Source organism: Acinonyx jubatus, chromosome C1 (genome assembly GCF_027475565.1).
Source record: "Acinonyx jubatus isolate Ajub_Pintada_27869175 chromosome C1, VMU_Ajub_asm_v1.0, whole genome shotgun sequence".
Lineage (NCBI taxonomy): Eukaryota > Metazoa > Chordata > Mammalia > Carnivora > Felidae > Acinonyx > Acinonyx jubatus.
In genome coordinates this window covers 160,267,364-160,294,617 of record NC_069381.1, presented here as the reverse complement: position 1 = coordinate 160,294,617, position 27,254 = coordinate 160,267,364, and the positions used below count along the sequence as shown (strand labels likewise).

The window sequence follows — 27,254 nt, the reverse complement described above, 5'->3', positions numbered from 1 at the left end:
CCCTTTAGCTGCTCCAATGGCTCAGAAACATGGTGCATGGTATCTTTTTGCATGATTGCTAATGAGGAAAGCCTTTGGCATGACATAATGCTCCCCACATCCCCCAGGGTCAGTGTAGAAACAATTGCTCTGGGGTCTGGCTGGACTGCTTGACCCACATTGTGAAACACCTACTGCCAAGGGCGTGCCTCATTGCAGTTCCTCCCTGGACAACACACGTGTGGTGTGCATGTGTTACGTTTCTTTCAGAGACAGAGCAACAAGGAGACGGTTTTGGTGGATGCTGGAAATGACACTGGACTTGCAGTCATAAGCTTTGGGTTTAAATCCCAGTTCTATCACTTATTTACTCGTTTGAACAAATCCTTTCAACTCTTGGGAACTTAGTCTCCCCTTTGATGTATGAGAATAATTACAAACAATATTTAACTCATAAACTGTTTATGAAGCTAAATTAATTTTTTAAAATATGTTACGTTAGAACAGAAACGCTTTGGGACGCTCGGGTGGCTCAGTCGGTTAAGCATCTGACTTCAGCTCGGCTCATGATCTCGAGGTCCGTGGGTTCAGGCCCTGTGTCAGGCTCTGTGCTGACAGCCCAGAGCCTGGAGCCTGCTACGTATTCTGTGTCTCCCTCTCTCTCGGTCTCTACCCCGCTCATGCTTTTGTCTCTGTCTCAAAATAATAGCTAAGCATTTTTTTAAAATAACAAATTCAGCCAAGTAAATTTTTAAAAAAAGAACAGAAATACTTCAGTGTTTTATCACTTTTTTGTAGTCCAAACCAGGATCTTAGTCCAGTAAACTGAGAGTCACGGGCAGATTTTGAAACAGTTGCCACAGCTTTATGCCTGTTCCCTCTTTCACGCTATCCTGCGTTTCTCCATGAGAAATTAAATATGGAACTTAATTTTTTTTAATGTTTATTTATTTTTGACAGAGAGAGAGACAGAGCATGGCGGGGGAGGGGCAGAGAGAGAGGGAGACACAGAATCCAATACAGGCTCCAGGTTCTGAGCTGTCAGCCCAGAGCCTGACACGGGGCTCGAACTCACGAACTGCGAGATCATGACCCGAGCTGAAGTCGGATGCTCAACCGACTGAGCTACCCAGGCGCCCCAAATATGGAATTTTAATGTTAACCTTCATTCAAACACATATACATATACAAATACATAAAAACAATGCCAACTTAGATATTTTGTGGACAGAATTTCCCCATCAGCCCTGCACTGACATCATGGCTTTAAAAAATTAGAAACTACCTAATTTTCAAAAGAAGGAAAGATGTAGATTCTTGTTGATTTCTGTGCTTTGTAACTAGACATTAGGAAACAGAATTATTGCCTCTAAGCATATCTAACAATGTTATTTTCTCCTTTGAATTCCTCACTTCTTTAGAGGATATCTTTACATTCTTGTGATCTTACTGTTGGACTCTTAACCTAATTCTAGGATAGATTCCTTAGCTAATGATGAAGTCCAGTGCTTGGAAGTGAGGTTGCTGGAAACCCACACTGACAGCCTCCCTTCTATAGATACGTTCTACAGATCTCCAAAATGCCTGCATGTCTCAGATCCCTGCATTTGCAGAAGCATTCCCTGGGATATTCCTAGCTGTCTCCCAGATACTGGGTTCTTGGCTGCCCCACTACCCCACATTTACCCACATGATTTGTGAGAGCTGTGGCTAGCTAGTCCTTCTTATAGGAAGGGCGGGAGGAAAATGAATGGACACCTGGCAACATACTCTTTTAGAAGGGTTTCTGATATCTGTGTAATGTTATCTCCCTCCCATACACACAAATTGCTATTATTAACATGAAACTACCATTAAATTTCCCAGAACAGTGGACTGACCTTGCCAATTAACAGGGTTCTACTATGGAGTTCTCTGATGTTTACCAGGAAAGGTCATCTATACTTGATTTTTAGAGCAAAGTTTATAGGTAGGATTTTTCAACCATTACACATTAAAACACACACATATGTAGCCAGGAGTAGAGGGTACTGTAATAATAAAAAGCATGGGCAATCAAGGAAAGTCAAGAATAGGGGAAAAAACAAGAAGAAAACAATGTAACAGAATATAAATGATAAAATGGCAACAATAAGACAAACATACAACAGTAAAAGCGCCTAGCTTAAATTCCTCTATCAGTGGCTCTCACATTGATTAAAAAGATAACCTAGCTATATGCTGTCTCCAAGAGTCACATGTATAGCAAAATTACACAGAAAGGAAGAAGATAAAGGGATACAGGCTGATGAATGCTAAGTAACAAAACAAAAATAGGGATGATAGCATTAATATTAAAAAGTGTAGGATTGGAGCACCTGGGTGGCTCAGTTGGTTAAGCGTCCGACTTCAGCTAAGGTCATGATCTCACGGTTTGTGAGTTCCAGCCACGCTTCTGGCTCTCTGCTGTCAGCGCAGAGCCTGCTTCGGATCCTCTCTGCCCTTCCCCCTGCTTGTGCACATGTGCGCATTTTCACTCTCTCTCTCTCAAATAAGTAAACTTAAAAAAAAAAATCTTAAAAAAAATGTGTAGCATTAAATGTAAAAAGAAATACTAAACAAGACATAGAAGAATAAGAGATACAAATCAAAGAAGAGTCCATAATAATGAACCTTTATGCACTGAACATCTTAGCACGGAGTTAGAGAAAACAAAATCTGTTAAAAAAAATAAATAATGCAAATAAAACAATTAACAGATAAAAATTTCAAAACGTAAAGTTTTCCATAATCATAGTGGGAGACTTTAACAAAATGCTTGCAGAATTTAATCAAGTAGGCAAAAATAAGTAGGAAAAGAAGATTTTAATAACATCATTATCATTATCAACCTAAACCAACAAATAGGAAAGACACACAAATATTTAGAAGGACATGAACCATTTACAAAAATAGATGAAATATTAGACCACAAAGAAACTTTTTAATTAACCAAAGAGTAGATGTACTAGCCACATATAACAAAAAACATAGCATCGAAAATTAACACAAGATGGCTTCTGCCCTCACCTCCATCCAAGCACTTGGAAACTAAAATAGGATCCTTTTGACTAACTCTTGGGTCGAAAAGGATATCACTACTGAAACTATAGGCTCTTCTAAAATTAACGGTGAGAATATGATGCCTTGAAATGTGTGAGATAAGATTAAAAATATACTTAGATTAAAAGTTAAGGATTTTATTTAAAAGGACTGGAAATAGACAAGCTTGTATTTTAGAAGTTAATAAGTGAAACATAAAGTAAAACAAAGTAGTGGAGGGAAATAGAGAAGGTAAATTATTTACCTTTATTAGAAAAAGTCTAGCGGTGCCTGGGTGGCTCATTCGGTGGAGCGTCTGACTCTTGAATTCAGCTCAGGGGTCGTGAGATTGAGCCCTGCACTGGGCTCCGTGCTGAGCATGGAGCCTGCTTAGGATTCTCTCTCTGTCTCTGTCTCTCTCTCTCTTCTCTCTCCTCTCTCTTTCCCTCCCTCTGCCCCTCTCCCCCCACTTCTCTCCCTTCCTCAAAAAAATCAAAATTCAAAAAAGAAAAAGTCTGAATTTTCTGATAAATTAGAAAAAAAAAAAGATTGGCAGGACAGCAAAAGTACAGGATTAACAGGAAGGCTACTGGGCTAAGGCTGGAAGGCTGAGTTAATAGAAGACCCTGTCCCTGCCCTCATTGCCACTTCGGTTTAGTCAAGGTGAAAAGCACGTGCAGAAAATAATTAGGGAACAGGACTGTGTTGAGTAACGTGCCTACTTATGAGTTATAAGTGGTACACCTGTCTATGGCAAGAGTAGCATTAGTCCCTGAGTCTCTGGCTTCAGGCAGAGCTGAATGTACATGTTGGCTTCACAGTTATCAAGGGGCCCTGGACAGGCTGTTTAGCCTTTCTAACTTGGTTAGCTTGTCTGTAAAGTGGGAATCTGGGAAGTGGCTGGTGGCAAGGGCTTAGTCGATGGCTGACTAAAAAAAGTCAGTATAGCATCTCTTCCAGTCTCTTACGGAAGCTACTGAGATCACTAGGGCACCATCAGTATCTTAGTACATCGTACCCAGGAGTGGGACAGAAACTAGTGTTTAGAGTGGCCAAGTTCTGCCCACCTGGATGAAGAGATGGGGCATTTCACCTGTGACTATTTGGGAACTATGCCCATGGTGAATGGTTGAACAAGTCTCCATCCATTAAAAGGAAAAAAAAAATCTGTTAAGAATGGTACTGCTAAAGCAGTAGTGGTTCTTGAGCTGGAGAGAAGATGCTAGGCACAGAGAAAGGAATGGTCAGTTCTCCATTCTGCAGTTGGTTGGCTCCCCTGAGTAGGAAAGGCAGAATCACAGCATCCTTCCTGACCTGCCTCTGACCGGTAAGCACCATTACCCATCATCACCATGAATGTGAAACCTCATCCTTCCCACCCCTCGGCATCAACATTGGGCTCCTCGGGAACGATGATGGATTTGAGAAGTCTTGAAAAAGTGACATGGTAAACACAAAGGGGGTCAGAGAGTAAACCCAGAGAAAAAAATTGGAACAACCCCCCCCCCCTTTTATCTGTATTTAGGACTTGATGAGATTTTGTGGTTTGATGTAAAGTTAGAATGCGTCCAGGAGTAGATAAAAATCTTGGGTTTTTTAAAAATATCTTTGGATGCCACAAATCAAACCACTTTAATCAAAATATTTGTTCAGTGGGGGGAAGAATCTGTGAAAGTAGTTAAATGATGTCTGTGGTCCAAACAAGAACTACTTGATGGCTCTGCTTTCTCCATTCCCAAGACACCATCAACTATAAGGTGTACCATCAAATTAATGACAAGTGAGGAGGCAGGGAAAGAGGACATGATATTAATGTACACTCCGATTCCAGGAATGTTAAGATCTGAAGGAAAAAAACCACTACCAACACAAACATGCATCTTGGAATTAAGGAAATGCAGAATTTCACCTCACTTGGTGTTTTGGTGTTTTCTTGGCTGTTAGAGGCGAGGATTAATTTTATGAAAGCAGTTAAAAGATTTTTACTAATACATGGGGCAGAACTAAGGAAAATTGAAGGCCAAAAAAAACTTTTCAGGGCCATAGATGTATTTTCTTTCATTCTCTTGTCAAGACAAGAACAAAATTCAAAAAACACTGATAGGAGTATGTCAGAGGAGCCCAGTAAGCGACTGAAAGAGCTCCCAGTGGTCAAGAGTAGAATGCTTTGAACAACAAAATAAAGTGGTGCTGAATTGTAACCCAAAGTATAAAATCAGTATGTCTGAGTCCATACTTATATAAATAAATGATTGAATAAATTAGTAAATGGGGAGAAGAGACAAATCTTCCATGCAGAAGAATTCTAAATAATTTATGTAGATACTCCACCCTCAAGATTTTCCTTGCAGAGCATCCAGTAAGGAAGGAGGAGAAACCCAACAAGTAATCTGTAAGTACATTCTTATCGTGAGAAAGACATCAGATAAAACCCAATTGTGGGACATTCTACAAACTACTTAATCAGTACTCCTCAAAACTGTCAAGGTCATCAAAAATAAAGAAAGTCTAAGAAACGGTCTCAACCAAGAATAGCCTAAGGAGATGTGATGAGTAAATGTAATGTGATGTCTTGGATGGGATCCTAGAACAGAAAAAGGACATTAGGAAAAAAAAAAAAAAACTAAAGAAATCTAAATAAACTGTGGGCTTCAGTTAATAACACTGTATCGGGGTGCCTGGGTGGCTCAGTCAGTTGAGTGTCCAACTCTTGATTTTGGCTTGGGTCATGATCTCCGGGTCGTGGGATGGAGTCCCACTTCAGGGCTGAGTGTGGAGCCTGCTTGGGATTCTCTCTCTCTCCCTGTCTCTTTGCCCCTCCCCTGAACACTATCTCTCTCTCTCTTTCTCAAAACAGAAGTGACCCACATAAAAAAAAAAAAAAATTCAGTACTGTTTTATTGTTACTTATATACCATACTAAATATAAGATTTTAATAGTGGGGAGACTGGGTGCAGATGAGTGGGAACTCTGTATTTTTCTGTAAATTCACACCTGTTCTAAAAAACAAAGTCTGCTAAAATTTGTTAAATGCCAAAACAAATGAAAAAAAAAAATTCACAGACAGGAGGCCAGGTTAGGGATTTTAAAGGAAAATTATAAAGCATTTTGTTAAGACCTTTAAAAATTCCACACAGCATGGCTTAAGTAGAACACATGTCACTGCTTAGTTGAAAAATGGAACTGGCAGTTTAACGCACAATGTGACACTTCTAAATGCGTTCAAATGAAGTCATCATTGTTTATCATCTGTGTAGTATTTTGTTTTTCTAAGATAGCAAAATTGTACCATCATGCCCATTTTAAAACCACTGTCATGCTTATAGCCGTCTTGACTCAACTGGCTACTCTAACTGCACAGTTCAATCAGAAAACCAGCCATCAGCTGTCAGACCGGTGGGCCAGTTTATGCGCGTTTTCAGAGCCAGAAATGCAATCAAGTGGTGAGACATAAGAGCTTCGCAGTTGTCCAGAGTCCTGATCCCAGGACTCGTTTCCTTACTGTGTTCTCACATCGAAAACTTCATTGGGGAATTAGAGGGTAATATTTTCAAGACTTGGAACAGTGAGGTTTTCTACAATTACCTTTCTAAAAAACAAAAAATCCTCTTAAAAGCATTTTAAAGAAAAGAATTATGCTAGGGTAGCCAAATAGAAACAACTTTGGGGTTTCTGTACTGAGTCAGGTTGTACAAATTGCAGAATATTCCGCTCGGTCCAGGACATGGTTTTAACTCCCACGCACCACTTCCTACATCCACAAATTCCATGTGTGTGGACCTCCACAGAGCTAGAGGAATCATGGAAGGAGAAAAGAAGGCACTGACCACAGGAACAAGAAAGCTAGAAACGGCACCCTGGCTTCTGGCACTGTCCTGCCTCAGCTCTTCTCCAGTCGCCCCTCTGCTGGGGGCACAGAGGTTCACACCAGGGCACTTGCCTGGTGCTCTTGCCTGGCCAGCATCAAGGCCCCCCACTGCCGGGACTCACATACCACCAGGAACCCACCACCATCCCACAGGGAAACCAAAACCCTGGCATATTTCGGAGACAATCCGGGGGGGAGTGGGGGATGTCTGCCAGTTATTTCACCTGGGAGGCAGAGAGGACCGTGGCTTTGTTTGCTGAACCAAGAATTAGGGCACACCGCCTGACAGCAGGACTGAAAAGACTGGATGTGAACTTGAGACTGGCTGGGGAGATTCAGGGTGAGTGGGTCTTGTCACTGCAGGATCCAGAAGTGTGAGCTGAGCCCTGGGTGTGCTTCTCCGTGGTGGTGCCCTCCGGAGAGGAGCCTGGGGACCTCCTGGGCTCAGCACCATGGCCCAAAGCTGGCCCTTCCTGGGGAGTCCTGAGGGCAGCCACAGGGGGGCCCTGTCCAGATGACTGGAGAGCCCCCCGGGGCTGCTCTGTGAGCAGTCTGCCTCTTCTCAGCTGCTGCCCCAACCCCACGACTCTGGGGCTCCAGACTCCCCGTCTCTCCCTTACCCCTGATCCTTGCCAGATCACCAGTGCCAGGAGTCCAGACATTATTCTTCTCTGCCTTTCTCCCAAGCTTATCTCCTCTTTACCTGTGTCCTAGGGATGCCTCAAGCAAGCTGGGGGACCCCTTTGGAGTGACAAAGTCTCCTTTAGAAGCAGGGTTACCCCAGTGTGAAGCAAGCAACGAGACGATCTTATCACACGCCTCTGACCACTTAGAGAGGCAGGCAGAGACGGTGCAGTGAGGAAGTATAATGTCACATGCGACATTTACAGGAAACTGGCTAGAAGATTGCAGGGGAACTTGAGAACTTGTCGTTTTCGGCGGATTAAAACAACACAGGTTAGTGCTTTTTTTCCCCCCCGAAAAATCTTCCATAGCCACTCTAAACTACCTAACTTGTTCTCTTTCCTTAAACTGTCTTTCTGTAATGCGAAGAAATTGCTCTGGCTTTGAATGTGAGAGCCAGGGCATAGCTGAAAGCCACACTTTGTTAGAGGAACAAACATCGAGCCATTACTGTGAAAATGAAATTCTCAGAATCTCTTGCTTCCCTCTTTACCTTTAAAAAACAACCTTCAGATGTTCATGCAATAACTTATTTCATGGAATTCAGCTATAAGCCTCTCCTCACGTTTACCTATTAGCATAAAGCTGAAACAGGACAAATCAGCTTGTGTTTGCGGGCACTCGTGGGGTGTTCAAAGGGCGGTGGAAAATACTGAAATATTATGTGTGGAAACATGCTGTGAGTCTGAATGCAAAAATGTTGTTATTATGTACTTTTCATCTGGTAAAATGAATCTTTTGGCTTGTATTTCCTGTTACAATGCATTTCTCATATTTTTATACATCTTAGTTCCCTTTTGTATTTTTTCTGCCCTCTTCTTTTCTTCCTTCCCTTTTTTTTTCCTTCCTTCCTTTCTTCTATTAACTTAAAGCAAGGGTAGAGAAGAGGGGGTTGGGGACAGCCTGAATGTGAGGTGAGGAAGTCCCCTGCCTGCACGCGCATGGCCCCAGGCTCCCACCGCACAGCGCCCGAAGAAGCCATGTGGTGGGGACCATCACTAGAGCTGTGTGTCTTCATAAGCCGTGCTACTTGTACGAAGGAGGACTTGAAGAGTCTAGAGCCGAGCCAGAGGGACGGTTAAAGCACTGGAAATTAGAGCCTAGAAACAGCTCAGTGGTCCAAGGTTATTCATCCTCTGGCCGGTGAGGGACAGTTGAATGAAGAGCATCAGGTCAATAAAAGGCTCTTCCGCAAGGGCCCGATACTTTCAGACCTGTACGAAAAAGGAGAGTGTCTCGAATCTGAGTTAGAGGGAGGAAGTTACTGCATTCTTGGATTGTTATCAAGCACTAGAACAGGTTGGCCAGAGAGGGTGCTGAGTCTTTTTCTGGATGTTTTTGAAAACCTACTAGATTTCTTCCGTGGCTGCGTTAACGTGTTGATAGAGGTGGGGAGAGTAATGAAGAGAGGTTGAGTTGGGAGCTTCTTGGTTCCTCTTGTCGTTCTAGCCCACGGTGTTCTCCAGAGTGTCTGCACTGAAAAAACAACAAAGGGGTGAGGGGTTAGAGGACTCACGTGTTGTTTACATCCCAGTAGTGCAAAATAACCAGAACAGTGATGAAAGAGAAAAATCATTGTTGATTATGTCCTCAGATGGCCACATTTTTTTCATTTTTTACTACCATGTTGTGCAAGAAAATGGAGGGGAGGCTCGCAGAATAGGGCTGGATTCCAAGTTGGAGATCTCGGCCCCAGTGGCTTCAGAACCCCTGCACTCGCTCGGAGAGGCAGCCCACCTTTCCATCGGGGTTGGGGGTGGAGGGGAGGTTGGACGCCATTGGTGTTTGGAGCCCTGTGCACAAATCAGTGCCTGAAGGAGACGCACACACACCAGAAGGGAACTGCACACACACCAGGAAAGTCTCTTGCACACGGCACTAGGAGTGCCCCTGAGACCAAAAAGAGGCTCACGACTTCGTGGTGGCTGGACATCCCTAGAAGGAGCTCTTCTTTCAGTTTTGCTTTGCTTTTTCAGTTGGTCATAGAGCTTTGTTGCTCAGGGACTTTTGCATTCTGCTAATCTGCTGCACATAGTAGAAAAGGGCTTTTTTTTGTTTTTGTTTTTTTTTGTTAGAATATTTTCCAGATGGACCTAATGTCTCTTTTATTAATGCATCCTTCCAAAAGCTGTTTCCATTTATTCTGGGGGCGTCTGTTCTCTCCCTAGCCAATTTCTCACCCCCTTCTCCAGCTTTCCACCTTTGGGGTGTTCCTTTGTGTTGTAAGTGCAAGAAAAGGTTTATGATGTTATGATGTAGTGCCTCTGAGCCCCAAACCTGGAAGTGGTTCTGGAAAAAAAGGACATGGAACAGCACAGGGTGGTAGATCATGTCAGATGGTGGAGAGCACCTGGACTATTATTCTAGCTTGTCATTTTTAAGCAGGAATTACTGCCAAGTTGAACACTGAGTTCAGTTTGAAGGTCAAAAGCAGGAAGAGATAAATAGTCACCTTTTATCTGGAGAGAAAATTGTGAATTTTATGAGGAAGGAGGGCTGTATAGGCATGTTACTGAACTCTCTAAATAAGAAGAAGGGGACTGACTTTGCAAATTCCTCTTCTCCTAGACCCTGACATATAGGCAGGCTTCTTCTCCCCAGGATGCCGGGTAGTAGAGTAACACTTCAGAGCCAGCCTCCACGGATAATGGGGCTGCCTGGGTTCCAGAAGGACAAGCTGGTGAGATATACAAAACATTCATGCTGGAAGGGAAAAGAAAAGAAAAAATAAAACTTTGATGAGTGCAGCTTTCACAGTTGAATTCATCATTGGTCATCTTTTTGAGTTGTCACCACCAAGTCTGGAGGCCCAGCCCCCCGGGTTTCTCAGAGAGATGTTTCTGGATGTGGGTAAAGTATCACAGTTTTGTCATCACAATTATGCTGGGAAATATTGGGAGCTACAGGTGGTGGGTTTTTTTTAATTGTGTTAAAACAGACATCACCTAAAATTTTCCATCTTAATCATTAAGTGTGTAGATGGAAATTCTGTAAACCGTTAGTTAACCCGTTAACCGTTAAACCGTTAAACAACTCCTTCCCATTTCCTTCTCCCCCAGCCCCTGGCAACCACCATTCTACTTGGTGTTTCTGAGTTTGGCTACTCCGAGGACCTTGTAGAAGTGGAATCATACAGAATTTGTCTTCTTGTGACTGCTTTATTTCACTTAGCATAATGCCCTCCAGGTTCACCCATGTTGTAGCATGTGTCAGAACCCCCGCCCTTTTTTGAGGCTGAGTAATACTCTATGATGTGTATACACCACGTTTTCTTTATCCATTCATCTGTGGAGGACATTTGTGTTGCTGCCGCCTTTGGCCTTTGTCGATCACGCTGCCGTGAACCGGGTATACAAATACCTCTTTAAGACCCTGCTTTCAATTTGTTTGTATACATACCCAAAAGTGGTATTGAGGGATCATCTGGTAATTCTGTCTTAAATTTTTTGATGAACTGCTATGCAGTTTTCCATAGCGGCTATACCATTTTACCGTCCCCCTGACAGTGCACAGGGGTTCCAATTTCTCCACATCCTAGTCAGTACTGGTTGCTGGTTTTTTTCATAGTAGCCATCCTAATGGGTGTACGATGATATCTTGTAGTTTTGATCCACATTTCCGTACCAATTAGCGACACTGAGCATCTTTTTATATGCTTGTTGACCATTTGTATATCTTCTTTGGGGAAATGTTTGTTCAGTCCCTTGCCCATTTTTTAAATGGGGTTGTTTGGTTTTTGTTGTTGAGTGATAGGAGTTGTTTACATATTGTAGCCATTAGGGAACTATAAAGTATAAATAGTTCTTTAAAGTATTGTATGTGCTCTAATGTTCACATCATCTGCTACGAGCCAGTTGCTCTCATGGTATACACTCTTGAAAAAGACCAGGAGGTTCAAGAATGCGATTTTTTTCAACACCATTGATTTTTATCTTGACTCTGGAATGCTTGACAAAATCTCTGTGATTTTCAGCTTATAAGCAGTTCAGTTTTCAAGAGCTGACAAGGATGACGGCAAGGAAAATGAAGGAAACAGAAGAGATAGCATGGGGTAATGCTTTTTATTCTTTCCATAATTTATACTTTTGACTACGTAATCTTCAGGCAAAAGCCTTTTCCTCAGTTCTGTTGACTTAAACCAGACTTCATGCAGGAATAAACACACTTTCTGAGAATCATCCAGTAATTATGTCTTCTTATACCATCCTCCCTTCTAAACCCACAGGCTTGAAGACACCTCAGATTACAAGATCAGTATCATTTTCCTTCATGAATGCCTCAAACAAAATGTTGTATTTTTCTTCTGGGTCATAAGGACCCAAAGACGACTTGGCCTGTTGTCCCAGAAAAGAAGCAAGGCAGTAAGACTATTCTGGAGCCATGGCCATGCTGTTTGTTTAGATTATAGATTTTCTGGAAGGAAATGGTAGGGAAGTTATGATGGACAGCCTCATGCACTGCTCTGTGGTCTTCTTTGGCTGAAGGTGCTGTCTTCTAAATAAAACATCATTAACACTTATGTGTACTCTGATGTTTCTGAGGAAGGGATTGCCCACATGCTTGGTTGATTTTTCACTGTGCCCTTTCAGTTTCCCATTTTCTTCACCAGTTGGAAAGTTGGTGCTGTTTCCCCCCTGCCCAAAAAAGCCTCTACGTGTCCCCCTCCCCACCAAAAAGGCAACAGAAAATGACAAGAATGGGTTGCATTTATTTGTTTATGAAAGGACAGAGAAGGCTTTTCCTCAAAAATAATAAACTACGGGGTGGGGCGCCTGGGTGGCTCCATCGGTTAAGCATTGATCGACTCTTGATTTCGGCTCAGGTTGTGATCTTGCAGTTCATGAGTTCGAGCCCAACATCAGGCTTCACACTATCAGTGGGATTTTCTCTCTCTCTCTCTCTCTCCCTGCCCCTCCCCTACTCATGCTCTTTCTCGTTCTCTCTCTCGCACGCTCTCTCTCTTTCTCAAAATAAATAAATAAACTTCAGAAATTAATAAGCTGGGAAAAGATGAGCCCTTGAACGGAACCTTGTATGGTGCACTCCACACAATTTAAGAGGCACCTATTCCTGGCTTACAGGACTCTGCCGGTTCCACTACCTGGTGCTTACATATCACTAACACTGGAATTTCTCAATACTAATTAGAAGTTACTTACCAGAGTCTGTTTTGATACTTTCTGGTAGGAATTAGGCTTCCTTTCTACTTTTGTTTGTGTCTGGATTTTAATGATGTGTCATGTTTTAAGCTCTCGCATTGTACTGTTTTGTAATCCTAGTGTGGCTTAAAAACAAAGAGGTTTTGGGGCGCCTGGGTGGCTCAGTCGGTTGAGCGCCGACTTCGGCTCAGGTCACGATCTCGCGGTCTGTGAGTTCGAGCCCCGCATCGGGCCCCTGTGCTGACGGATCGGAGCCCGGAGCCTGTTTCGGATTCTGTGTCTCCCTCTCTCTGACCCTCCCCCGTTCATGCTCTGTCTCTCTCTGTCTCAAAAATAAATAAATGTTAAGAAAAAAAAATTAAAAAAAACACAAAAAACAAAGGTTTTTCTTTGCAGTAGGACACATGTTTGCATACACACATGCACAGGTACATACAAATATATATATATATATATATATATATATATATATATTTTTTTTTTTTTAACAGGGCAAAAATTCTTTAGGGCATATATTTCCTCAACCAAAAGTCATTAGATGGTATCTTGGGACCTACAATTATTTGGAATATGCAGCTAATCTTAGACCAGGAGGTTGTGCATATATGACACCTATAGGTTCATTTGGAGGTTTGCTAACGAACTGCTACTCTTTGGGTAAATCACTGATTTACCCAAAATGGTGATTACATGGTGATTCGGAAGCCACTTCTTTGATTTCCAGGCCAGCTGTAGAAAGATCTGGTCTTTCTTATAGGCTTTAAAGGCCTGTAGAACGATCCAGAGTCCTGAAAACGGGGTGTGGGGTCAGTAGAGGGGCTGCGTTGCACCTCGCCAGCTTGCCGTGCAGCAGGCTACACAGGGAGGAGGGGAATTGGAGTTCCAACTCTGCCTTCTAACTGCGGTGTGGCTTCTTAGGAAAGTCCCAGTTCCAGAAGTCATTTAACTAAATGAACATTCTTGATGAACTGCCACGAGGGCTTCGCCTAAAACCTCTTTCAAAGCCAGCAATGTGTGCCTTCACTCTCTCTCTCTCCTTCCTTCTGCCTTTCCTCTTCTTTCTCCTCTCACTCTCCTTCCATTCCCGGCCCCTCACCTCGTGAAAATTCAGGCCAGCACTTACCTGTATTGGACAGCTTGCTTCCTTCTCCAGCCCGGTCTCTGAGCTTTTTTTCCTCATCCCCAGAGCATTTAATAACCTTCCTGCAAAACAGGGACAAATTGGGGCTGAGGCACAGTTACCGGACTAACAACGTTGGAGAGGTTTTATATAGGAATACTAAAGTGGAAAAAAAAAACAATGCTGTTACAAGATAAACCCTGCCTGACAAATCAGGAAGAGTAGATAGTTTACTTTCTTAAAACTTCTGTTAAAGATTCATACGGAGGGAGCAGGAGGGGAAAAAGAATTGAAAAGGCCAGAGGATAATTTGCTCTGAAAGACAAAAATGTTAGGTTATTCAAAAACTATTTTTTTCTCCTAAGTCAGTGCCAGGAACATCTGGCCTTGGGAAGAGTTTAGGAAAAGAGGCTTTCAGATGCCGTTGTCATTATTTAAAACTTAAAGAGGTAGGTCAGAAATAGAGTCCTGGGTTTTTCGAAATAGAAGGGACCTTCAAGAGTTCAATCTTCTTGTTTTCAGATTTGGAAGCTGAAGCCCGGAAAGGTTAGAGGTGATTTATCTTGGTCAAAATAGCTAATTAGTGAGAGTGGTGAGCATAGACCAAGGTTCCTGACTGCAGCGTGGGTCCACCCGCTGCAGGGTTGAGAGGCCCCAAGGACGGGGAGTCTGGATGTCGGTGCCCTTCTGGGACACCATCTACAGGGACCACACTCCTGCCAAGTGGGAGTGGACCAAGAGACTGAGGAGTTAATGAACTCCCAAAACTCCAGTTAAGTGACCTTTATGTAATTCCTGGAAAACAGCAGAGCAACATGGATAGTGTGTAGATAAGCATAATATAAGTATTATAGTACAGATGGTGTATATATATATATGTGTGTGTACATATACATATATATATGTACATATGTATATGTACATATATATATGTATGAGAACAAAAGATCCACATGGAAGTCATTCAGTATATGTATGAGATTCAGTATATGTCTGTATATATACATATATATACATATATATGTAAACATATATACATATATATGTACATACATATATAAACATATATACATATATATATGTAAACAACATATATACATATATATATGTAAACAACTAATCCAGCTTACCCAGAGAAAGTTTGTGCCCAGTGAACAGTGAAAATCCTCATAGAGCAAAATCCATAGAGGAAAAATTCCCAGTGGTTGCCCACGATTGACCAGGAGGAGGGACTCTGAGTCATGTGGACATGAATATGGATTGAGAGGGGTTGTCCATTGTGAAGCGTAGATGAAGACCATGGCTTACCGTGGCCCAAACTGAGTAGCCCTCGGGAGGCTTACTCGTCCTTAGCCCTGATTCCAAAATCCCTAAACCGCCTTCTGCACACTAAATTAGTTTCCTGGGTACCATCACCTCAGAAGAGTATATTCTGGAGAGTGGACATGGCCACTGGAAAGAAATGCCATTATTTATAAATTCCAGTGTGCCCGGCAGCCTCCTGTGAATTTGTAATGTGGGTCAGTCATTTTGGGTCTGATCCCTCTAGCTCTCAGATAAAAGAGAGGTTTTAGGGGGCACCTGGGTGGCTCAGTCGGTTAAGCGTCCGACTTAGGCTCAGGTCACGATCTCACAGTTCATGGGTTCGAGCCCCGTGTCGGGCTCTGTGCTGACAGCTCAGAGCCTGGAGCCTGTTTCAGATTCTGTGTCTCCCTCTCTCTCTGCTCCTCCCCTGTTCACACGCTGTCTCTGTCTCAAGAATAAATAAACATTAAAAAAAAAAAAAGCGAGGTTTTAGGACTTCTGTGACAAAGTTCCTGTGCTCAAAGTGTGGTGCTCTCCCCCTCCCCTGTAATGCCCCTCTTAAGGGTCTTTCCTGAGCAAACCAGCAGCCTCTTCCCAGTGCCGGTCCTACTTCTTCATTCTCCTCCTAAAGCCACAAGCATTATAAAAAGAAAATGATATATAATATGTGGGTCCTATTGGACGTTGTAAGACCCTTTTTGGATACTGGTTGTTTTATGGGTTTGTTGTTGTTGTTGTTTTCTTTTGGCCTTTTTTGTGAGGAGGGCATTTTCCCTTAATTCAGAAATATTTACCGAATAACTTGCGTGTGGATCTTTTGTTCTCGTTGGAGACGTGGGCAATAACAATACATTTATGTATGTATAATGAAATAGTATGTTATGTGAAGAAGTAATGAGCACGGTGGGAAGAGAAGTACAGCAGGGCGAGGAGAAGCAGGAATGCCGTGGTGTATGTGGATCAAAGTCTGGTGGTTAGGGGTGGCACTTAGCAGAGGTGAGAGAATTCGCCTTGCAGATACTGGGGGAAACACAAGGGCCTCGAGGCGGGAGCGCGCCCGGCATATTCCAGGAATCACAGAAGCCAGTGTGATGAGGACAGAGTAAGTGAGGCGGGGAGAAGAGGACGGTGAGATTCTGGAAAGCCTTGTGGCCTTTGTAGGAGGGAGCTTTGGGAGGACTTCAGCAAAGGAGGGCAATGATCTGGCTTTTACACTCCAGCTACTATATTGAGAATAAACTGTAGGAGAGCAAGAAGAGAAGGTACAGACCACTTAGGAGGCTGTTGCAATCTTCCCATGAGAGATGATGGTGCCTTGGACCAGGGTGGCAGCATTAGCTGTGGTGAGGAGTAATTAGAGTCTGGTTATTTTGTGTTTTTTCAATTTTTTCACTAAAAGTTTTTTTTAGAGAGTGTACAAGAGGGGGAGGGGATGAGAGAGAGAGAGAGAGAGAGAGAGAGAGAGAGAGAGAGAATCTCAAGCAGGCTGCATGCTCAGCACGGAGCCCAACACAGGGCTCAATCCCATGACCCTGGGATCGTGACCTGAGCCGAAATCAAAAGTAGGTCGCTCAACCAACTGAGCCACCCAGGTGCCTTGAGTTCGATTATTTTGAAGGTAGAACCAACAAGATTAAGTGTTAAATTGAACAATAATAAGCATGAGAGAGGAGTCAAGAAACACTACAAAGAAGCAAAGGAAGAAAGGAAATGCCACCCGACTGGGGGAGGCCGTGAGTAGAGCAGGTAGGGGTAGGGGAGAGATATATGGAGTTTATTTGGGGATTTGTTGGGTCCGAGTGGTCTGCTAAACAGACATCGCGTGGAGATGTTGAGTAGGCAGTTAGATATACATGTATGAATGTAGGAGTTAGACTCCTAGAAGAATTCATCTTTCTTAATGGTCTTAATGGTTTCATTTTACTCCTGAATACATCTGTAGCTTCTAAAACTCCTATTAAAAATGCAGAATGGGGGGCACCTGGGTGGCTCAGTCTGACTTTAGCTCAGGTCATGATCTCACAGCTCGTGGGTTCAAGCCCCGCCTCAGGCTCTGTGCCGACAGCTCAGCCTGCTTCGGATTCTGTGTCTCCATCTCTCTCTGCCCAACCACTACCGCCCCCCCCCCGCCCCCGCTCACACTGTGTCTGTCTGTCAAAAATAAATGAACATTGAAAACAATTTTTTAATTTAAAAAAAACACAGAATGAGACTCTGCAGAAGGACTTATTCAGTGACTGATTTCTGGGACTGAAATCAGACAATGTTCACTTGGGTAAACAAGAGTGGAAGGGTCAGTTTTGTTTTAGGCCTTGCGTTTCGCTGCGTAAGCCCCAGTGATTTCATAATTACTTTAAGAAAAAAAAGTTAGCAAAGTGGGCAAAAGCAAGGTTTATTTTTTCAGATGCTCAATATCTAAACAAATCAAGCTTTTCTTTGCATATATGTCAAGACAATTAGAGAAAATATTATGGTTTTCATCTTTTTACATTTACGTAAATATCTTGATAATTGAAATTGCATTTATTGTCATTGAGACAGATGTTAGGTCGTTATGTAAGTATTAATGAATTAACCTATGCTAGCTATTTTCCTGGGGGAAAAGAAGGTATGTTATCTTCATTCAACAGGAGGAATTCTGAGTTCTTATGAGTTGGCTGTAAGTCTGCGCAGAACTTCCATTTTAATCTCTAAATTCACTTTTTGTCTGCTTTTTAGTCAGCTTGAGTGAACAAAAAGGATCTATTTTTAATTTACGTTTTGTTTTTTTTTTTAACGTTTATTTATTTTTGAGACAGAGAGAGACAGAGCATGAACGGGGGAGGGGCAGAGAGAGAGGGAGACACAGAATCGGAAGCAGGCTCCAGGCTCTGAGCCATCAGCCCAGAGCCCGACACGGGGCTCGAACTCACGGACCGCGAGATCGTGACCTGAGCTGAAGTCAGACGCCCAACCGACTGAGCCACCCAGGCGCCCCAAGGATCTATTTTTAAAGTACCTAGATTGGTACACTGGCATTTCCTACCCCAAATACACGCTAAATGTTTTTATTCTTGATCTTGTGCTCGGTTTATAAGAAGAGCATCTATCAAATATGTCTTCATCTTATTAGACTTTTGACCAGCCTATGAGGGAGGCACTGTATGAAGTGGACATTGCCTCAGAGAGGTGAAGTGACCAGACCACAGCCCACAGAGCCAGAATGCAGACCCAAGCCTGTCTGTATCTAAAGCCTTCCCTAATCCACTTTCCAGAAGCATGGAGCAAAGTAGAACAAACCAGAGCGTTTTAGTAAAATAATGTAGACCAAGAGACAATGCAGAATGACCTCTTGGATGTATCCAGATACACCTAAAACACTGGGGCTCCAATCAGGAATTTCAGGTAGCTGTTAAACTAATCCTTGCAATGAGAGGATACATGGAAAAAAAAAAAAAAAAGAAGTCTCTTTTTTTTTGTCCTATACCCCATACAGTGGTGGGACTTCTTGGGTGGTATGACACCTGTGGACAGAGAACATGCGCCTCCATCAAACCTGCAGGGAAACACCCAACCCCATCTTGCACAGAAGTCTTTTGGTGCCAGCTTGACACAGCTGTCCCAGGCTGCTCCTAGCAGGTGCCTGAGAGCTGGGATACTACAGCCAGCGAACCTTGAGGAGACCTGAGTGGGGCACTCCAAGAGACTCCAAGACCTCAGCTCAAGGCTCAGAAAGCAGGGTTGGGCTCTGTCCCCACAGTAGAAGCCACATGGAGTGCTGAAAGGTGACAGAGTCAACTCCCACACTAGTAACCCTCCACAGGAACCCGGGGGAGGAACAGTTCCCACCCACCTCAGCAGTTGATACTCTTTGCAGTGGTACAGCCATGCTGGTTATTAAAATATTGACAAGCTTCAGTACCAGTTGATGAATCATCACTGATCTCAGAAACTTGAGTGCACCCTTCAATCCCTAAGACCTGTCTCATAATTCAGTAGTTAAGCATTAGTGCCTAGTACAGCATGGGGTGCCCAGGACTGTGAGACATCATTCTGATCGGTTAGTGACTGTGCCTTATTGGCTGTTACATATTTTGAATATAACCCCTGTCCCACCCCACCCCCCAAAAATGGAACAGTGAAGGCATTTCTGTGAGCAGGTGATGCCAAATTTCATTTGGGGTCCAAGAGGGTAAAATTTAAACGTATAATTGGGCTCCACATTCACTGATTCTCTGATATGGGCCTGTTGATAGCATCCTTCACTATCTAGAAGGAAAATCCCCCACAGTAGTTATGAAGGGAAAGGTAGTAATAAGCAGGGGTCAAGCAAGTGGCCCTGGAAACATAATTTTGATTCATGTTTTGAGAGGCCTCCAAGTTTAAGAAGATTGAATTTTGCAGGAATACAATATCTCCCTCTACTTGCTTTCTACTCGAGTCCTATGTAGCATTAGAAAAATGGTTATTACCTCAAAGCATGGCTTATTTGTTCCCATAGATCAGTTGGTGACCACCTGCCCAGGGGAGGTGAAGGGTTCATTATAAGCCAAGCTCCACTAATCCTGATTTATTAGTGCCAAACACTTGCCCTTTGCAGCTGTGGGAACAGTTTTTAAAGTCGATTTATTTCTGAGCTGGACTAACAGTACCGCATGGCTTAAAAACAAACAAACAAAAATGGAATCTTTTGCAAACACAGTAAATGCCCACACATAGTGGATTCCAGGGGTATGTGAGGAATCCTTGTGCCTATCCACAAAGCATCAGACTGATTTTTAGATGGTGAGAGATACGCTGCATCCTTTAACACAGGAGTTCTTAACCTAAAGTCTGTGAGTTGGCGGTGGGGGGAATAAAATGTCTTTATTTTCACTAACCTCTCACTGAAATTTTGCATTTCCTTCAATTGTGAATGTACCCACAAACCGCAATAGTGTTAGCAGCACTTGTGGTATCATCACCGATAGAAGTCATAGATATTTTGTCATTAGGTGGTAGGCAGCGTCTTCTTTTTTTTTTTAATGTTTATTTATTTTTGAGAGGGAGAGAGAGTGTGTGCCCATGCAGGCAGGGGAGGGACAGAGAGAGGGATACAGAGGATCTGAAGCAGGCTCCACACTGATAGCAGAGAGCCCGATGCAGGGCTTGAACCCACAAACCATGAGACCATGACTTGAGCCGAAGTCAGACGTTTAACCAACTGAGCCACTCAGGTGACCCTATGGTAGGCAGCTTCTAAGATGGCCCTCAATGATTCCTACCTCCTGGAATTAAATATACTTGTGTTTAAATCCTTCCCTTTAAATGTGGGCTAGTTTTAGTGATTCATGTGAACGAGATGCAGCAGAGAGGATAAGATGTCCTTCTGAGATTTAGTTATAAAAAGACTATGGTGTCCATGATGGGGGCTTTCTGTCACTCTCTTGCTCACTCTGAGGGAAGCCAACTACCATGTTTTAAGCTACCTTGAAGAGAGACCCACATGGCAAGGACCTGAAGGAGGCCTTTGACCAATAGCCAACAAGTAAGTACCTCTTCCTCTTGCCAACACATAAATAAGCATAGAAGCAGATTCTCCCCAGTTGAACCTTCAGATGAGAACACAGCCCCAGTTGCCACCTTGATTGCAGTCCTGTGATAGACCTTGAGCCAAAGACACTCAGCTAACCTGTATTCAGATTCCTGACTCACAGAAGCTTTGGTATAATATATTTGTTTAAGCTACTGAGTTCTGGGGTAATTTGTTGCATAAGAATAGATAACTTATGCTATGACTAGTAAATAGTCGTAGAGATGTAATACTCAGTATGGTGAATATAGACAATATTCTCTTATACTTATCAAACTTGCTAAGAGACTATTAATTATTCCAGCTACTAAAAAGAAAGGATAATTGTATAATGTGATAGAAGTACTAATTATTACTGCAATGGCAGTTATGTTACAATATGTAAATTAACGTATTGTACACCTTAAATTTATATAATGTTATATGTCAAATATGATTCAATTAAAAAGTAGGAGTAACTTTTATACAGTACAATTTCAGATATCTCCAAATATCGTTTGCCCTCATTATTACTTCAAAATCATAGTCATTATTAGACTGGCCACTAGATCGTACTGTTTAGTGCATTAATAAACAAGCACATATTTTGATTTATAACACATTTGTTTTAGCCATATTGATGCCATGCATCCCCACCACAGAAATCTACCAGTTCTTTTTTTTTAATTTATTTATCTTGAAAGAGAGAGTGTAAGCACGAGCAGGGGAGGGACAGAGAGAGGGAGAAAGAGAAAATCCATCCCAAGCAGGCTCCACACTGTGAGTGTGGAGCCCAACACAGGGCTGAAACCCACGAACCATGAGATCGTGACCTGAGCTGAAATAAGAGTCAGATGCTTAAACAACTGAGCCACCCAGGTGCCCCCGAAATCTACCAGTTCTTATCTCTTAAAGTCATCAGGCTTTTCAAGTTCATAACTGAAAATTGACCAGTTAATAAGAAATATAACGCCTCATGCTAGATGTTATAGTTGTTTCTGCCTTGTGGGATTTGTAGTTAAAAGCTCAAATCACAAACTTATCAGCTCTGTAACCTCTGGAAAATTTAAGTGAAGACAATAATGTCTTTATAGGCAGAGGTGATATCTAAATATCAAACAGCTGATAGGCACAAGTGCTAACCAGTCAGAATATACACCAGCCTAAGAAACATCCAGTGAACAGCATCAGTCTGCTCATAGAGTGAGGGTTCGATGAGTTCAGGTGTGCAGCCGCCATGTTTCAGGCCCATCCGATGAGCAGCCTTGACTGGGATGCTGTTCTCCCCACCCCGCCCAGTAGACTACTTTCAAGCACAGGCATAGCTCATGTGTCAGCTCCTCTGTGACGCCTTCCATGTCCATTGCTCTGCCCACTCCCACGGCACCTTGTGTAGCCCGTCACCGCCCAGTCACATGCATTAGCATTTGTTCACATGCCTTCCTGCCCACTTCCCCCCCGCAGAATGAATCCCTCATTTCTTACCTTGGTTCTTTCCCCCCTGCTGCTCCAGTACCTGGCAACGTGCCTGGCCACAGTACATTCTTAGTAAATGTTGGCTCGATGAGAGGATGGTAAATCAATGCTGAATATTTTAATGGTTCCAGTAAAAAAATATATCTGTTCTAGATGTAAGCAGGGATCTTAAGAATAGAGTAATACTCACATGTGAGTTTTTGCCTTTGTCTATAAAACAGCTTATTCTCACTTGGTGTCATGAAGATAAAACAACTTAGAACAATAACGGTTTCGTTTTCAAATATATTCTCATACTATTTTTCCCTTTATTTTTTCACTCTGATAACAATGGTTTGTTGCTTCCATAGGTTATCAGCCCATTCTAAAGAAATGGCTTATGGGTCAAGACCACGGGTCCAGACAACTAGATTCTAGTTCGAACTCAAATATGTTTCCCAGGTCACTTCATCTCTCTGAGCTTTGGTTACTTTATTTATAAACTGAAACAGTTTGCTCAGTGACCTCTAAAGTACTTGCCATTTCTAAAATTCTAAAGTATTTCATGGCTTCAAGGGCTTGAGGTGGGGACTGTTGCTCATAGGCTCTTTTGCTCCTGTTTGTAAGTGACCCATCTGCACTTTTCTTAGGAACGTAGAGTTTAAATGTAGGCTCTGTTACGACCCACTGAAGAAACCAAATTAAGATAAAGATTTTCTAAAACTGTAATATTCAGTGTTGGCGAGCGTATGGTGAATGGGGCATTCATTCTTTCACGAGGCCAGAGGGAGTATAAGCCTTCCCCGTGGACCATTTGCACTGCGTATCAAGAGAGTTTAAATTGTTCAAACTCTTTGATCCAATACTTCTTTTTCTATTGCATAAACCTAACTGAACACAAGAATTTGCGTATAAGGATGTTGATATTAGCACATTTATAAAAGCAAAGTAAGAAATAAAGTAAATGACCAGCCACAGGAGAACGTTCAATAAATTGGTGTCGAAATTCCATGCAGTCATTAAAAAATCATGTTTTCAAAGAGTATTTAGCGGTAGGAAAGGCTAACAGAACCTGGATTCAAAACTGCGTATTTATCATCTTCATTTTGAAACATTTTATATGTATCAAGACCAGAAGGAAATATTCCAAAAAGTTAACGTGTACTTCTAGTAGGATTATATGTAATTTCTCTCCTTTAAATTTGAGTTCAGCATTTCCCACAATAGACTGGTGCTGGTGTAATACTGTTACAAAACGGTCGTTTAAAACGGGTTAAAGACCTGTCAGGTGCAAAGCAGTGTGCTGGTGCTGTCAGTTTGGAAAGATGAGAAGAGTGACACCTGGTGTCTGAGAGCACCGTCTTGCAAGTACCGTAGACATAAATAAATACCCACTTGGCGGCAATGGGGATTGATGCCGTGAACAAGTTGCCAGCAGTGAAATATGATCAGACGGAGGAGGAGGCCATGGTTCGTATTTCTCAGGCACCTTCAGGCACTGGGGGACACTGCAGCGCCGCCTATAGGTCAGCCAGTGTGCGCATGCGTGTTGCCATCCCTTGGCCTGACTGACACAGAATCCTGGGAAGACCTTCCAAGAAGCCATCTTTGCCGTGTCTGTTTCTATTTTGGTGATATTTAAGATGTTCTTTTGAGGCATTATTTTAACGATGAGCTCGGGATACAATATATCATTATGCAAAAATAGGACACGGTGTGTTTACAAAGACAGTATGTCCCGTAGATTCTGCAGAAGGTCGTAGAAGTATGACTATACAGTATAATTACTGGAAGCTCTTTCTGGCGTGGCGGTGTGTGCAGACCGAGTCTTTCCCTACTTAGTAGAGGTTCCTGAGAGCTGGAACGGGGTGGAGTCTTCGTCAGCTTCCAGAGCTCAGTAGTAGTTCCTGGCACACAGTAAGCATTAAATAGTTCTTGAATTAATAAATGTATGCTTACGTTACTAAGATTCATAATGAGCGGAACCAAGAAAAATGCTAGTTGTGAGGCAATAGGGAGCAAGCAATAGACCCCCTGTCAGGCCTCCTTAATAGGGGAGCTTTATTGTAAGGATGGGCAATAACACAGGATACTCAGGACTACCCCACAGGGAGGCACATGCTGGATGGGCTCTGGAACCCTGCCATTGGAGTTCAAATTGTGTCTGGGCCACTTATGAGCTGTGTAGCCTTGATCAAGTTACTTAGCTTCTCTGTGCTTCAGTGCCATCATCAGCGTCGTCATCATCATCATCATCAAGAGTCATTGTGAAAATTGAATGAATGAATAGTTGTAAAATTCCTAAAATGATCCTTAGCACATGGTAAGGGCACAATAAATGCTAGCTATTATTGTTACTGTTAGCTTTGCTACTGTTAGAGTTATTAAAGACTACAGTACAGTTTAGGTACCTGAAAAATCACGATGTGCCCTCAGTCCCAGGAGACGGATCATCTCCTCTCTTATGTCCACCAGTTAACTGGCTATTCCTGTCTCCTCTCATTTCTCTGGTATGACTGACTGCCTACCTGTCCCCACGATTCCCAGTTCATACTTCTGAGACGAGGAGGAAACAGACTGCCTTGTTCGAGCAGAGCAGGCTTTTTCACACCCGGCCATCTCACAGCGTGCTCTCCAGCAGGAAGACTTGGGCCGGGGTCCTGCCCTCATCCAGTTGGCCTTGACTGGGGTGGGGTCAGCTGCATCTGATCTCAGCAGGGGAATGTGGGCACAAAGGAAGCCCTTGTAACCGTGAATTTTAAATTATTCAGCAAAGAGGGCTTGAAGAATAAAGAAAGGGTAGAAAAACAAAACGGAAAAGCAGCTTAACCCTTTGGAGAGACAAGATGACTTTTGGCATTTTCCACCTGGCACACTGATTCGTTTTCTAAGGCCCGTTTGTTACTGTTCAGATCCATAAAGGAAATTGTGTGACTAAGAACTGTGGAGATGAGGTGAAACCTCAGAGGCCTTCACCGAATCTCTGCCTTTGTGGGCCATGACCTTCCCACCTCTGTGGCGTTCACGTTGCAGCTTGTCTACGTCGTGATGTCTTGCTCAGTTCCCTTTGTGCCAAGGACCGGCCAAGAAATCACAGTGTGGTGTGTAAACTACACATGGAAATGCCGATGGGCCTTCTGATTAGCTCCATAGCTGAAGGATATCTTTGGGGAAAGCTCACAGGGAGGACATTAATGTCAAAGTTTCACGTTCTCCTAGACCATACTCGTCTCACTGTCACTGCCATGGATCTGCATCTTTTCACCCCTCCTCGCATCCTCAAGGTGATCAGGACAATGCCATTTCATTTCCTAGAACAATAATAATAATAGTTAACATTTATTGTGCCATTACTGTGTGCTAAGGATCATTCTGGGCACTTTTATTTTCACTTTAAGACCACCCTAGAAGTTGAGTTGAGTCAAGTCTGGTAGAAATGGCTGTTTGCTCCAATGCCTGTGTAGCTCTGCGTGAAACACACAGCAGGACACAGGTAGATGAACCTTTGGGTGGGGATGGGGGGGCGGGTAGTCAGCACTCACAGACTATGCAAGATCATTTCTGGGCCACCTCTCTTTTTTGTAGATGCCTATGATTTGGTATTTCTTTGGGCCAGAAAATAGCACTGGAAACACTGAACAGAAAGCATTCTATCCCTTATTACCCAATGTGTTTTTTCCAGAGCATCCCAAAAGGTTATGTTGGGTTTTATGAGCTGCAGAGGATTGCTGACTGGTGCACCACCTAGAAAGACAAATGGCAAAAACTGCAGAGCTTGGAGCTGCCCTTGTAAGTCGGCTACTGAGCTGAGACAAAATCTCTGCTTCCTGTGCCCAGCTTGAATATTATGGCCAGCACTGGAAGAAGGAAAAACATCATTTAAAACATTTTAATTGTCACCACATGTGATCTGGGTACTGAATGTTTTGAACTGAAAATCTCACTACCCAACTGAAAGTCAACAACACACACTTCTGATACTAAAGGTCGTCACTCTTTCCTGTCTTCCCTTCACAAAACTGGAAATCAAATAAAATAACTAGGTCTTCTGCTGTGAGGTGCATTTCCTCGAGTGATCAAAACCAAAGGGCTTTTGGGCATCTTGACCCAATTAGCAACAAAGATGTCAAAATAGCAGTACAAAACAGGACTGAGAAAACAGTTTTAGCCTTCTGCTGATACCTACCTCTAGTGACCTTCTCAAATAAGGTTATTTGAAAATAAAATAAGGATCATTTTAAGATTTTGGTAGCAACCATTGCCTATTCTTTCAGAAAAGTAGCTGTTTTTACAGAAAGCTCCAAATGGTTTTTAAAACCAAATAGAATGTGATGTTTGTCGATGATGTGTTCACTTCATTTGAAGAGTATTGTTAAGTGCCCGGGAGTTGAAAATTCAGTATTGGTCATCTTTTAAAGATTGTAGATGGATTTCAGCCCACGATGTACACAGGAAACAACTGTTTTAGATGCCCTGCTCCTCTCTTAGCTCTGTAAAGACACCATTGTGGAAGGAAAACCCATGGAAAGGCTCCAGTGATGGAGAGACCATGTGTGAGAGGCTCAGAATTAGCTTCTGATCTCCCAGTGGCTTCAGGAAGGAACATCAGACTTAACCATTCCGGCCGAGGTCCAGGGCGCCCCTCCCTGTCTCAAGGAGAGAACAGTGTGAAGAAGTCCTCTTATATACACGTCATTCTGTGTCTGAAGCATTGTGGGGTGGGATATATTCTGTTATTCCATCCTGACCCCAGGATGGATAACCCTGCCCTTTCATCCCCTTTGGCACGAAACAGAATCACTAGATAATCGCCACCCTTCAGTTTTCCGGCGTGTGTGTGTGTAGCTACAGCCAAGGTAAACTGGTCTCTCAGGTTTCTTTTGAGTTGAAATTAGCTGAGCTGTTTGTTTCCTTTGAGCCATATACTGATGCTTTTTGAACTATCTTTGTGTTTGAGGGATTTTTTTTTTCATGGTATCAGCACACCACTTCCTCCAGGTCATTACTTTGAAACAGTTTTGCAGAGGGAGCTATCCCTGCTGGCCAGCAGCCTAAGCAAGCAAAGCAATGATGGAGGGATGGCCGCAGACCTT

The 27,254-nt window shown here is 42.9% G+C and overlaps 1 protein-coding gene and 1 long non-coding RNA gene across 5 annotated transcripts in view; one reads left to right on the top strand and one right to left on the bottom strand.

Moving 5' to 3' along the window:
- WIPF1 (WAS/WASL interacting protein family member 1) overlaps positions 1 to 27,254 on the top strand; it is a 123,329-nt gene that overhangs the window by 34,903 nt on the left and 61,172 nt on the right. Inside the window, exon 2 of one of the 2 annotated variants that reach the window (XM_027055459.2) lies at positions 7,623 to 7,865. The exons of the other annotated variant lie outside the window; for it this stretch is intronic. The gene's annotated coding sequence lies outside the window, so the exon portion shown is untranslated. The remainder of the gene's footprint in view (positions 1 to 7,622; positions 7,866 to 27,254) is intronic. 2 annotated transcript variants of the gene reach the window in all.
- The window catches only part of LOC128314068 (uncharacterized), a 132,372-nt gene continuing 113,396 nt past the window's right edge, over positions 8,279 to 27,254 (bottom strand). For 2 of the 3 annotated variants that reach the window (XR_008295447.1, XR_008295448.1), the window contains exons 3-6: positions 22,192 to 25,472; positions 16,447 to 16,514; positions 13,871 to 13,954; positions 8,279 to 9,063 (exon numbers count right to left, since the gene is read on the bottom strand). This is a non-coding gene — a long non-coding RNA (uncharacterized LOC128314068). The remainder of the gene's footprint in view (positions 9,064 to 13,870; positions 13,955 to 16,446; positions 16,515 to 22,191; positions 25,473 to 27,254) is intronic. The other variant, XR_008295449.1, reaches the window with a different exon arrangement.